Here is a 14,892-nt window from a genome sequence, read left to right as displayed (position 1 = left end):
TTAGGTTCTTTTGCTTTTTTAACAAAAAGATAGTATATACTTGAAATTCCAGTAAATATATATTTTTGCTAATTGTAGCATGCTCCTTCAAAGCATTGCTTGGTGAATCGAATGTCTCCATCTCTCATGGTCCTGAGGTCAGCTGTAATAGTCAAGAGCCAGGTGTTTCTTGGCTCTCCAGGGGTGCGTGTCCAGGTGTTGAGAGGACAGGCCTCGAGTGCCCTGGAGGTGCCATATGGCCAATCGAACCTAGCTACGTGCCCAAAAAGCGATAAATGACTTTTGGCAGATGTGACATTTAGGTTGGGCGGTCATCTTTCTGACCTAAATTTTGGTGACACGGTCACACCACCAAATGCAGCAGATGTAATGAAGATACCACGAGGTTGCTGCATCAATTTTTGCTTGGTCTGCTTGCATGAGATGCAAGTCTCCAATGCACGCAGGAGAATTGGAGTGACGTCAGTATTATACATGCAAAGCTTTGTTAGAAGCAGGAGATGCAATGACCATATGTTCTTGTCCAAGTCCATCATTGGCTGGTGAATCCGCGCAATTCTGTGTCGTATTTCTGGGATGCATTGACATGACTGGTGGATCAGTCATCCTAGAACCATAAACTGCTCCATACATTCCACAGTCTCACCTACAATCTCTCGATTCGGTGGATGTGGGAAAAAGTCACTGAGTGCCTGGACTTTTGTCTCTCTGCTGGGATACAATGGTGTAGAGGTGCATCCTCCATGAGTGGTGGATGGGGGAAGCCTTTCCTGGGGGGTTGCATGGAATAATACGTAATAAAGTGCTGTGAATCAACTGTATCTAAGCAAGGGAAAAATCTGATTCCAAATGGAAGTAAACAGTGCTTGCTCAGCATCCTCAGGCAAATCTGTCTAAAAGGACAACTCTTGACTTCAATCCTGGGCTGTGTGTTAGCCATGGTTCAGTGGTAGCACTCTCACCTGAGTCAGAAGGTTGTGAGTTCACAGTCCCACTCCAGAGCACATAATCCAGGCTGACAACTCAGTGCACTACTGAGGGAGTGCTGCACGGCTAGAGGTGCCATCTTTCGGATGAGATGTTCAACTGAGGCCCCATTTGCCCTCTCAGGTGGGCGTAAAAGATCACATGGCACTATTTCAAAGAAGCAGTCCAGAGTGTCTTGGCCAATATCTATCCGTCAACTGACATCGCTAATAAAAACAGATTATCCGGTTATTTATCTCATTGTTGTCTGTGGGAGCTTGCTGTGTGCAAAATGCCTACTGCATTTCCTACATTACAACAGTGCCTACACTTCAAAAGTACTTCATTGGCTGTAAAGCGCTTTGGGACATCCTGAGGTCATGAAAGGTGCTATATAAATCCAAGATCTTTCTTTCTTTCTTTCTTTATGCATCCCTCTTGAGCATCCCTGATTATAATCGCTCAACCATTGGTGGCCATGCCTTCTGTTGCCTAGGCCCTAAGCTCTGGAATTCCCTGCCTAAACCTCTCTGTCGCACTACCTCTCTTTCCTCCTTTAAGACGCTCCTTAAAACCTAACTCTTTGACCAAGCTTTTGGTCACCTGTCCTAATTTCTCCTTATGTGGCCTCGGTGTCAAATTTTTTGTCTTATAACGCTCCTATGGAGCACCTTGGGACGTTTTACTACATTAAAAGGTGCTATATAAATACAAGTTATTGTTGTTGTTGATCATCATGGATGAACCACGTCAATCCGACAAGCTGGCTGGGAAATCTTTGGCCTAATTAATTGATGGATTAGTTGTCTATAATTTTGCTACATATATGCAATAAAGTCAAAGTACAAACATTATTATAAAAATTAAAGTATTTGTTATTTTATGTGTAACCTAATGTATTTCCAGCTATTAAAGTACTAATCAATAAACCATTCTTTTTTTGCTCATGAAACCCCACTTTTGTCTGTGCAAGAAATAGAAGCATAAGCTCCAAGTTTTAAAACATTAAAAATGATGTTGGCTACTATGTTATTCTTTCAAACTAAGCATGGGACAAATGAGGACTGGAGATCCATTTCTTTCAATTTATTCTGGGGATGTTGACTTCGCTGGCAAGGCAGGCATTTATTCCCCATCCCTAATTACTCTGAGAAGATAGTGGTGGGTCTTTTTCTTGAACCATTGTAGCGGTTTTATACAACTGAATGACTTGCTAGGTTACTTCAGAGGGCAGTTAAGAGTCAATCATGTTGGTGTGGGACTGGAGTCACATATAGGTCTGACTGGGTAAGGGTGGCGGGTTTCCTTCCCTAAAGCACATAATGAACCAGTTGGGTTTTTACAACACTCCGACAGCTTAATGTCACTTTCACTGATACCAGCTTTTTATTTCCAGATTTTTTAAAAATTTAATTCAAATTTGGAACTGCCATAGTGCGATTTAAAGTCATGTTTTCTGGATTATTATTCCTAGCCTCTGGATTACTAGACCAGTAACGTAAACACTTATGCTACTGTACCCAGTAATATTAATTTCTGTGGCCATGCATATCATGTGCCTCATCTGTCAAAAAGGTCACAAACTACCATGAAGAAAGGACTAGATGAGAGCTATTCAGGGATCCATGTGCTGCCCCCTTATTTCAATTTGTCGCACAATGTTATATTCACAGCAATACCTGGAGCAGAACCTTTGGATCTCCCAGGACATTACTCACAGTGAACCAAAGAATACTCTATTTTATAACAATTAGGGTCTTAGCAAAAATGTGCAGTGGGAAATGTGTGATGGGAAATGTGTTACATGAAGTATGTGTACAGGAAATGAGCACTATATGCAAGACTTCTAATATGTTACAGATATTTAGTATCAGTAAGTTAAATAAGATTAATAGTACATTTTCTTCAGTAGCTGAGAGAGTGACTACAGCATTAAGTCACATTGACCAGGAAGGTCCCAGTTTGAACCCAAGTTTGTGCCAAGTTAGCTGATGTGAAACAGAGCTGTGATGGCACTGCAATTCACCCCAGTGCCCTTTAGCTGGAAAAAGGGAAAAATCAGTCAGTGTTCCTGCTCTGGATAGCTAATCAGTAACCCCTTCTGGAAAGAGGATTTTGGTAAGGACAGCATCAGGCTTCACTGTGATGCTCCCTATGGTAGAATAATCTACTGACACTCACTGTCTAAGAGTAACCATATGGGTAACATGCTTGAGGACTGCTAGGGGCAGTAGAGTACCCATGAGTTACCATCTTCCAGAGAAGGGAGCTCACCAATGCTCAGCAAATTTATCCTATAAAGACTTGCATTTATATAGTGCCTTTCATGGCCAGCAGACGTCTCAAAGCACTTTACAGCCAATGAAGTATTTTTGAAGCGGAGTCACTGTTGTAATGTGGGAAACGCGAGCCAATTTGCACACAGCAAGCTCCCACAAACAGCAATGTGATAATGACCAGATAATCTGCTTTAATGATGTTGGTTGAGGGATAAATATTGGCCAGGACACCGGGGATAACTCCCCTGCTCTCCTTCGAAATAGTGCCATGGGGTCTTTTACATCCACCTGAGAGAGCAGACGGGGCCTCAGTTTAATGTCTCATCCGAAGGACAGCACCTCCGACAGTGCAGCACTCCCTCAGCACTGCACTGTCAGCCTAGCTTTATGTGCTCAAGTCCCTGGAGTGGGACACAACCTTCTGACTCAGAAGCGAGTGTGCTATCAACTGAGCCACAGCTGACACAAAATATAGAAGATGATGTAGAAGAGTCATACAGGCTAGGAAGGTCCCAAGTGCAATCCCTGGTTTGTATTAAATTAGCTGATTTCATCCAGGGTAGTGGTAGGGATGTTACAATTGACTTCAGTATCCTGAGGAAGTGGAAATTCAGTCAGGGTCCCTGCTGTTGACAGCTCTCGATTAACACCTGCTGCAAATGCATGTGTGTTGACAGAATTGGGCTTGGTATGAGATCCCTTGCAGTCAATAGCCTACTGACACTCTGTCTAGGCTCAGACATATGCCCAACGAAAGTGCCGGTTTCGTGCATGCACTGCGCATGCGCGGGAAACCGGAACTTCCGTTCCCTTAAAGGAAGGGGTTCACAGGTTGAACGGTGCGCCGGAGAGGCAGCGCGCACACCTGGAACTTCCATTTTTTTTTCCAGGTTTCTCCGGGAGGGTATGTCTCCAGCAGCTACGCTTTTAAAAAGCAGTCGCAAGGCCTGCTTTTAACAAGGTAAGTGGTGAATTAAGTAAAATTAAAACATTTTTTCCACAGGTTTATTATTTCTAAATACTTTAAAGAAAGGTAAGAATTTTTAGCCCTGTTAAAAACTGTAATTAATTTTTTCAAAAATTTAAATTATTGTTTAAAGTAGTTATTTTATGTAATTTATAGTTATTTTAAAAATGTGATAAAAAAAATTATTTGAAGTTTTAGTGCCGAACTGTATTCATAGATTTGACAGGTCTTCCTGTCAAATCTATGAACAGAGATTCCCTGCTACGATTGGCTCTCCATGGCCCACGTGATCCCAGGGGACGCGTCGAACTAACTGCATCCCTGGGATACGCAAGCATTACGCGCCGGCAGTTGGAGCAGGCCCAGGATCGGAATCCCATGCGGGCCCACAGCTCAACGGCCGGCGCGCAAGGTAAGTGCAGGTCAGGGGCTTGCACCCGCGGGAAGCCCCTGACCCGAATTTCTGGGCCAAATGTCTCCAGGAGAAGAGAAGTGTGGAAATTGACAAAGAAATAGAAAATAAAAAGGAGGTCGAAACTGCGAGGAAGGGAGGAAGTTATATGGTTCAAATATTCAATAATTGGGTAATCGTGTAGAAAAACAGTCGAAGGCAAGCCAATTTTTACACTACAGAGAAAAAGTGAAATATATTGAAAGAAGCTTGTTTCTTTCCAGTGCTGTACACTGAACAGTTCCGTTTATGTACTTACCCAAGATGAAACTTCTGTTTCCTGTAATCCATTCATTACCTCGTACTGTGCTACTCACAACTCATGTACTCTCCGTGGTAATGATTACATACACCAATAATTGAGACAGCATAAATTAAACAAACTACGAATTATAAAGGGATAGGTTGAAATATTTATATCGTCACTTCTTCCCCTGTTAAGTCACCACTGTTGTATCTCACTAGTATTAGGGCAAGAGCAGAGTAAAATAGTCTGGATCCCAGCTGCCATCGATTTCACCGCATTACCAATACAGAACTAAACCTTCCTCCTGAGTTGCAGATTATGCAGTGATCATTCTAAATTCAATCTGACATCTGCTAAACTCAGCCAACAGGGCAGGCGGATCTGAATGTCACGAGCCACGGGTTGGGTGTTTGATATAATCTGTTTAGAATTGTGCTAGAAATGTGCAATTATTGCCAATTCCCAGCAGAATCACAATACAAACGGCGGTGAAATATTTACTCCGATCAGAATTAGAACAAAAACTTCTGCATCTTTTCGCTTTCCCCTCGATTTTGTCTGGCACTATGAAGGTAAACAATGGCATCGGGATAGTTACAATTTACAGATACAAATCTGTAGATTTAAACCAGAAATGATTGAGCAAAGTATGTAAATTAACAGCTCGTACCAGAAATTGACTCGGTGAATCCTCACCATAAAACTACTGTCTGGTAGGATCATTCTGACAGAAACTGAAAGCCATCTCGATCGGTTTGAAATTGCAGAGGCTTAACACACTAGCGCCGGAGCTATGGGGGCCGCATAAATAGATAACTTTCTTTAATGCGTTCACGCCCAATTTCAATAATACAACTTCTAACCGATAATATTAAATGCGCTGCTCTATGAACTAAACAGTAGGTGCCCTAATCCCAGCAATTCCAATGCACTCGCTTGCAGAGGCGTTGTGCTTGCTGCGTGAAATGAAAAAGTCATACAATCCGTGTTAAATTTCAGTTCCGATTCACCAGATATTAAACAAATATTGACGATGGAAAATATGCGACTAAAAATAGTGTTAAAGCTTCTTCACGTGAATTGAGTCATTTCAAATCCTACTATTTTGCAGAATCGTCTAATGCATGTACTATTCCTTGCACTAAATTATATAACAAATGGCATATTATAACATATTGCAGTCATATGTGATGCACAGAATGCAATCATAATTTTGAACCGCAGATGTTTCTATTAATTTCCTTCCGAGCACTGCAGCGTTTCCTCAGCTCAAGCCTATCTAATCGCACGAGTGCGGAGACGGGGGTCGATGTCGTCCCCTCCAATCGCAGATTTGGGCTGAGCCTCTTACTATAAAGTATACAGTCACAGTGCAGCACAATGAAATTGCCAAAGCAAAATAACTTACATCTCATCCAAAGCCATTAGTAACGATCAGAAATCAATGATCGCGCATCAACAACTGCGACCGTGGACGCTTCACCCGCACGGAAGGTGCATTAGTTTCAGGAGCAACAGGCTGCGCTTACCATAAAACAAAGAGATGGCAAGAAGCTATCCACCGCTGTCAGGGTGTGTGCTCTATTCACTTTCCTCGCATCGTCTCATTTCCGTAGAAATAAAACACAATTTGCACCGTTTGCGTCTTTAATGAAGAAAATTCCCAGTCGTCACATTTCTGCTTGTTGCAAACAAGTCGTGGATTAAAAGCACGACTCCTCTCCATGGGCACACCTCGCGATTGCATCTTCGGGAGGCAGTGGTTTGGAGGAGAGGTTTGGTTTATCCCTGAAGTTGCAGAAATCACTGCGTTTTAACGGCACCGCGGTGGAGCTCTTAAAGTGGCTTCACCAGGTCACTGATCTCTGCCGCGTCACAGGGGGGAGCTTCACCCAACACAATCTGCCGGATTGCAAAACTATCCCTCAAATAGCAATTAAAACACAGCAGATAACTCTGGTAGACATAGGTTTACCAAACGAATCGCCCAATCAATAAATTGATAGCCGAACTTAACCATGTATTAGTGAATTATTTTCTTGAAATTCGTTTTTCTTCGATATTAACCCATCGTCGACTGAAAGAAAACGGTTCCTGGACAAACGTTAGATTTTACGAAAAGAATTAATTACAGTGAACAGACACCATTAAGCATTTGCCAATGTTCACAATGAAGCCTGGAGAGGCGGGATATAGTTTCCCATGACATCGACTATCGGGGCTGTGAAATATTTTCAGTTCCTCTCCAATTATTATGAGGTGGCTTTGACTGTTGATCAAATGTTTTGTGTTACATAGAAACATAGAAGATAGGAGCAGGAGTAGGCCATTCCGCCCCTCGCCTGCTCCGCTATTCAATGAGATCCTGGCTGATCATCCAATTTCAGTACCCTGTCCCTGCTTTCTCCCCATACCCCTTGATCCCTTTAGCCTTAAGAAATATATCCAACTCCTTCTTGAATATATTTAATGAATTGGCCTCTACTGCCTTCTGTGGTTACGTTAAGTTAGGACTTTTGCTGAAACTCATGAGAAGGGGTGATTATGGATTATACATGAGGTAAACCACAATTTAAAATGACCCTGTTTCCAAAATAAAGTGAAAGCCGGAATGGAAGCTGGGCGCAGCAGCCCGGCGGCCGTCACCCTGGCAACTGGTGCGAGCTGTGGAGCCCAGGGCTCCGGGGGACAGAGAGAAGGCGAGTGAGGTCAGGCTGGGCATGCAGAGGCGAGGCAGCCGAGCGGTTAGTTCAAGACAGAATCCATTTGGTATCCACCGCCATAACTTGGAGCCAACGACCTTACATAACTGGTCAATGACAAAGGTACAGGACACTTTGTGGGTGTACCTACACCATATGGACTGCAGCGGTTCAAGAAGGCAGCTTCTCAAGGGCAATTAGGGATGGGCACTAAATGCAGGCCTTGCCAGCGACACCCACATCCCATCAATGAATAAAAAAACCAAAACTTTATGCTAAACCTATATTAAACACCAGTTCGGCCCCAGCTGGAGTATTGTGTCCAATTCTGGGCACCACACTTTAGGAAGGACGTGAAGGCTTTGGAGAGGATGTAGAAAAGATTTACTTCAACTGTTCCAGAGATGATGAACTTCAGTTATGTGGATAGACTAGAGAAGCTGGGGTTGTTCTCCTTGGAGCAGAGAAGGCTAAGAAAACATAAGAACTAGGAGCAGGAGTAGGCCATTCGGCCCCTCGAGCCTGCTCTGTCATTCAATAAGATCATGGCTGATCTTCGACCTCAATTCCACTTTCCCGCCCGATCCCCATATCCCTTGATTCCCCTAGAGTCCAAAAATCTATCTATCTGAGCATTGAATATACTCAAAACCTCAGTATTCACAGCCCTTTGGGGTAGAGAATTCCAAAGATTCACAACCCTGAGTGAAGAAATTCCTCATCTCAGTCTTAAAAGGCTGACCCCATATCCTGAGACCATGGCCCCCAGTTCTAGACTCTCTAGTCAGGGAAAACAATTTGTCAGCATCTATCCTGTCAATCCTCCCTCAGAATCTTACATGTTTCAAAGAGATCGCCTCTCATTCTTCTAAACACCAAAGAGTATCAGCCCAATCTACTCAATTTGATTTTGAGATTTGATATAAGTTTAGATAGAGTAAATAAAGAGAAACTGTTTCCAACGGCTGTAGGGTCGATTTAAGTTGATTGGCAAAAGAACCAGAGGCGACATGAGGAAAATCTTTCTTTAGCAACAAGTGGTTAGGATTTAGAATGGAATGCCTGATCGGGTGGTGGATACAGATTCAATAGTAGCCTTCAAAAGGGAACTGGATAAATACTTGAAGGAGAAAAATTGCAGGGATATGAGGAAAGAGCGGGGGGAGTGGGACTAACTAGATTGCTCTTCGAAAGAGCTGGCGCAGACTCGATGGGCTGAATGGTCTCCTGTGCTGTACTATTCTATGACAATGCATGCAAAAGAAACCTACATGCATATTTTGTGTTACTTAATGCATTTTGTCTTTTCTCATCTTGCAAGAGGAATTTGTCACTAATTTATATTCACCTGCTGTCTTGCATAATTTATATAAATATTAAAATCTATATTTTTGGCAATAATATTTGCTATTCTCCTATCTTAATGTAATTAATATGCATTTTCACACTATCACAGAATCACAGAAACCCCACAGTGCAGATAGAGGCCATTTCGGCCCATCGAGCCTGTCCGACACATATCCCACCCTATCCCTGTAACCCCACGTATTTAATCCCCCTAACACTAAGGGTCAATTTATCATAGCCAATCAACCTAACCCGCACATCTTTGGACTGTGGGAGGAAACCGGAGCACCCGGAGAAAACCCACGCAAACACGGGGAGAATGTGCAAACTCCACACAGACAGTCGCCCCAGGCCAGATTCGAACCCAGGTCTCTGGCGCTGTGAGACAACAGTGCTAACCACTATGCCACCGTGCTGCCCACTACTACTTTGAAATCTGTTCAAGATAAATCGAGAGGTGTTTTATACATCAAAAATGATGCATTGCATTGTTCAACCCGCTCCACCACGTAGGAACATAGGAACAGGAGTAGGCCATTTAGCCGCTCAAGCCTGTTCCACCATTCAATGAGATGATGGCTGATCTGCGACCTAACTCCATATACCTTTGCACTACATCCCTTAATACCTTTGGTTAACAAAAATCTATCAATCTCAGATTTATAATTAACAATTGATCTAGCACCAATTGCTGTTTGCGGAAGAGAGTTCCAAACTTCTACCACCCTTTGTGTGTAGAATTGTTTCCTAATTTCACCCCTGAAAGGTCTGGCTCTAATTTTTAGACAATGCCCCCTAGTCCTAGAATCCCCAACCTGCAGAAATAGTTTCTCTCTATCTGCCCTATCTGTTCCCCTTAATATCTTGAAAACTTCGATCAGATCACCCCATAACCTTCTAAATTCTAGGGAATACAACCCTAATTTGTGTAATCTCTCCTCATAATTTAACCTTTGGAGTCCGGGTATCATTCTGGTAAACCTACGCTGCACTCCCTCCAAGGCCAGTATATCCTTCCTAAGGTGTGGTGCCCAGAACTGCTCACAGTACTCCCGGTGTGGTCTAACCAGGGTTTTGTATAGTTGCAGCATAACTTCTACCCCCTTGTATTCTAGTCCTCCAGATATAAAGGCCAGCATTCCATTAGCCTTTTTGATTATTTTCTGTACCTGTTCATAACATTTTAATGATCTATGTACCTGGACCCCAAGTCTCTTTGGACCTCCACTGTTTTTAAGCTTTTCACCATTTAGAAAATACCCTGTTCTATCCTTTTTAGGTCCAAAGTGGATGACCTCACATTTGCCTACATTGAAATCCATTTGCCACAGCTTTTTCCATTCACTTAATCTATTGCTATCCCTTTTTAATTTTATGCTTTCATCTACAATGCCGCCTATCTTTGTGTCATTGGCAAATTTGGATATGTGGTTTTCTATGCCATCATCTAAGTCATTAATAAATACTGTGAATAGTTGAGGCCCCAACACAGACCCCGGTGGGCCACCACTAGTCACATCCTGCCAATTTGAATACCTACCCATTATCCCTACTCTCAGTCTCCTGCCGCTCAGCCAATTTCCTAACCAGGTCAATAATTTGCCTTAAATTCCATGGGCTTCTACCTTAGTTAACAGTCTCGTATGAGGGACTTCATCAAATGCCTTCTGGAAATCCATATAAATAACATCCATAGACATTCCCCTGTCCACTACTTTAGTCACCTCCTCAAAAAATTCAATCAGGTTTGTCAGACATGACCTACCTTTGACAAATCCATGCTGGCTCCCCCTGATCAGCTGAAAATGTTCGAGGTGTTCAATCACTCCATCCTTAATTATAGACGCTAGTAATTTCCCGACAATAGATGTTAGGCTAACTGGTCTGTAATTCCCTGGTTTCCCTCTCTCGCCATTCTTAAATAGTGGAGTGACATGTGCAATTTTCCAAACTAAAGGAATGGCTCCTGAAGCGAGAGAACTTGGGAAGATTATAGTTAGGGCATCTGCAATATGCTCACCTACTTCCTTTAAACCCTGGGATGGAAACCACCTGGTCCTGGGGGATTTGTCACTCTTTAGTGCCATTATTTTTTTCATTACTGTTATTATACTTACGTTAATTTTATTGAGTCCCTGTCCCTGATTCAATATTAATTTTCTTGGAATTTCCGGCATGCTATCTATATTCTTCCTCTACTGTAAATACTGACAAAATAATTATTCAACATGTCCATGATTTCCTTATTATCATTGACAATATCACCAATATCAGTTTACAAGGGGCCAACATTGCACCTGACCACCCTCTTTTTCCTAATATAATTTAAAAAAAATGTTTGTGTTGATTTTGATATGTCTTGTAAGTTTCTTTTCATACTCCCTTTTTGTAGCTCTTACTATCTGTTTTGTGACCCTTTGATGTTCTTTGTATCTTTCCCATTTTCCCATTTTCCTATGCTTTCCCTTTTAGTTTGATGCTGCCTCTCACCTCTTTAATCATCCATGGGTTTTTTTGGCAAGTAGAGCCCTTGCCCCTCAGGGTTATAAACTGGTTCTGTATCACATTAAATTATTTTTTGAACATCTCCCACTGATCTCTTGTTTTACCCATTAGCAGATTTGCCCAGTTTACTGTGGACAGTCTGTCTCATCCCATTGAAGTTGCCTTACCTAAATCTAGAATCTTAGTAGCTGTTTTGCATTTCTCCCATTCAAACACTACATTGAACTCGATCATGTTATGATCGCTATTGGATAAATGTTCACGCACCATTAGGTTGTTAACTAAATCTAGCTCATTACTAAATCTAATATGGCTTGCCCCCTTGTTGCTTCTAGGACATATTGTTGAAGAAAACTATGCTGGACACACTCAAAAAAATTCACTATCTTTCTGACAGGTGCTAGTCTGCTTATCCCAATCTGTATGAAAGTTAAAATTCCCCATTAAAACCATGCTGCCGTTGCTACAGGCTTGTCTAATCTCTGCATTTATACAATCTAGCACTTCGCAGCTGCTACCAGGGGGCCTATACACATCTCCCACTACAGTCTTAAATCCTTTCCTATTTCTTAATTCTACCCACAAAGTCTCCACTGCCTGTTTACCTCTCGTTATATCCTTTCTTATCATTGAAGTAATTTCATCCTTAATCACTAAGGCTACTCCTCCCCCTCTGCCATTTTCCCTATCTTTCCTGTAGATCTTATAACCTGGTATATTTACTTCCCAGTCCTGACCATTTTGCAGCCATGTCTCAGTAATGGTTGCCATGTCATACCCTCCAATTTGAATTTGCACCTGCAGTTCATTCAACTTATTCCTTATAATAAGTATAAAGAACACTTATTACCTTGATTCCAATATGACTCCTGGGCTGGCAGCTCCTCACTGAGCTGCTCTTCTCTTCAACTGTATCCGTGGTCATCCATTGCCATCCTTTGCCCTTTCTTCCCCCAACCTCCTTTCTTCCATTGCTTAAGATACCCTGGCACTGATAGTGAAGGCATTTCAGCCCAAACTACAAGTTCAAACTACAAGTTTAAAGCTACCCCTGCAGTTTGCCCATCCCCCGACCTGGCGAGTCTTTGTTCTCACTGAGCTCTTTCAACTGCTGGAACTCTGCTGAAACTTGACTTCCATCACCTGGATTCCTCAGCCAACAGGACTACGCTGCTCTACTGACTACACTGTTTGACTCAGCTGCTGTGTCTCTGATGTGCCTCAATGAATCCGAGACTCAACGTTAACAGAGCAAAGCAAGGCTTTTATTAACTCAGAAAGTAATACACAGTGGAGAAGTGTCTCTCATCCAGAGATCTGCTGTACTGCCTGTGAGACATGCTGGGGCCTGCTTAAGTAGGGGCCAGGTATGGGCGGAGCCCTACACACAATACAATACAGGTAAGGAAATGAAACTGAAACTAAACACCCCTGCTTGTCAGTCACAGGCACAATCAAACACAGAGAATACAGAGTGCCTGATGAATGGCATATTTCATCACATTCACCCCTTCTACAGATTTAGTCTGTTCGGGGGTTTGATAGTCCTCTGTGACCGACGTAGCTGTTGTGGTGCCGCGGGTGTCGGCCGGGTGTCCCCGGTGGCCTCCTGGGTCTCTGCCGGGGGCGCCGCCAGGGTTGTTGAAGGGGTAGTTGGTGGGGGCACCGTTGGTCGATGTTCTTCCGGGGGTGATGAAAGGATAGTGGGTGGGTAAGAGTTGCTGTGATCATTGTTGCTGTTGTTGTCGTGGTTGTTGTCGTTACCGGCTGGGGCGACGTCTTTTATGGACACGGTGTCCTCCCTTCCGTCGGCGTGCCGGACATACGCGTATTGGGGGTTGGCGTGGAGTAGGTGCACTGACTCCATGAGAGGGTCCATCTTGTGGCCCCTCACATGCCTTCGTACAAATACCGGACCTGGGGTGGAGAGCCATGACGGCATGGATACGCCTGAGGTGGATTTCCGGGGAAAGACAAACATTCGTTCATGAGGCGTGGCAGTACACAATAGCGACCGTATCGAATGGAGCACATCTGGGAGGACTTCCTGCCAGCGGGCGATAGGGAGGCCCTTGGTCCTTAGAGCTAGAGTGACTGCTTTCCATACTGTCCCGTTCTCTCGCTCCACCTGGCCGTTACCCTGGGGGTTGTAGCTGGTGGTACGGCTCGTGGCGATCCCCCTGGACAGCATTTACTGGCGTAGCTCTTCACTCATGAAGGACGCCCCCCTATCCGTATGGATGTTGCTCGGCATACCGAACAGGCAGAACAGGCTGTTGAGGCATTTAATGACCGTGGCGCTGGTCATGTCTGGGCAGGGGAAGGCGAGTGGGAAACGGGAGTATTCGTCCACAATGTTCAGGAAGTAAACATTGCGGTCGACTGACGGGAGGGGGCCCTTGAAATCTAAGCTGAGCTGCTCAAAGGGCCGTGTAGCTTTGATTAAGTGGGCTCTATCTGGGCGGTAGAACCGAGGCTTGCACTCAGCGCAAGTGCGGCAGTTCCTGGTCAGAGACCGAACTTCCTCAATCGAGTAGGGTAAGTTGCGGGACTTTATGAAGTGGAACAGCCGTGTGACCCCTGGGTGGCAGAGGTCGTTGTGGAGGGTCTGTAGCCGATCCCCGGTGGCGCTGGCACACATCCCTCGTGAGAGGGCGTCGGGGGATTCGTTAAGGGCCCCTGGCCGGTAAATTATGTCATACTCGAAGGTGGAGAGCTCGATCCGCCACCTGAGAATCTTATCATTTTTAATCTTCCCCTTCTGTTTATTATTAAACATAAACGCTACCGACTGCTGGTCGGTAAGTAGGGTGAAGCGTTTGCCGGCTAGGTAGTGGCGCCCTGCCTCCACGATGGCTTGGGCCTCCTTTTCCACGGAGGAGTGTCTGATCTCGGGCCCTTGGAGGGTCCTCGAGAAGAAAGCTACGGGCCACCCCGCCTGGTTGAGGGTGGCCGCCAAGGCAAAGTCAGACGCATCACTTTCCACTTGAAAGGGAGTGTTCTCGTCCACTGCCTGTAGCGTGGCCCATTCAATATCCCGCTTAATGCTTTTGAAGGCGGCGTGGGCCTCAGCAGAGAGCGGAAAAGAGGATGCTTTCAAGAGGGGGCGGGCTTTGTTGGAGTAGTTGGGGACCCATTGGGCATAATAAGAAAATAACCCCAGGCACCTTTTCAGGGCTTTGGGAGTGTTGGGCAGGGGCAGCTCCCATAGGGGGCGCAATCGGTCGGGGTCTGGTCCGATTTCCCCATTCTCCACCACGCTGCCTAGTATGCAGAGGCGCGTGGTGTTGAAGACGCACTTGTCCTCGTTGTAAGTGAGGTTGAGTTTTTGTGCGGTTTTCAGGAACCTCTCGGGGTTCGAGTCGTGATCCTGCTGGTTGTGACCGCAGATGGTGACGCTGTCGAGGTAGGGGAAGGTTGCCTGTAAG

General features: G+C 44.3%; 1 protein-coding gene across 2 annotated transcripts in view; it reads right to left on the bottom strand.

The window, feature by feature from the left end:
* lrrc3b (leucine rich repeat containing 3B) overlaps nt 1–6,849 on the bottom strand; it is a 77,532-nt gene extending 70,683 nt beyond the window's left edge. For both annotated transcript variants that reach the window (XM_085988543.1, XM_085988542.1), the window contains exon 1: nt 6,440–6,849. The gene's annotated coding sequence lies outside the window, so the exon portion shown is untranslated. The remainder of the gene's footprint in view (nt 1–6,439) is intronic.
* Between the last annotated feature and the right edge of the window lie 8,043 nt (nt 6,850–14,892).

The sequence above is a fragment of the Somniosus microcephalus genome, chromosome 5 (genome assembly GCF_052327205.1).
Source record: "Somniosus microcephalus isolate GS21.2 chromosome 5, FLI_Smic_1.0, whole genome shotgun sequence".
In the NCBI taxonomy this organism is placed as follows: domain Eukaryota; kingdom Metazoa; phylum Chordata; class Chondrichthyes; order Squaliformes; family Somniosidae; genus Somniosus; species Somniosus microcephalus.
This window is presented reverse-complemented; position numbering and strand designations above follow the sequence as displayed.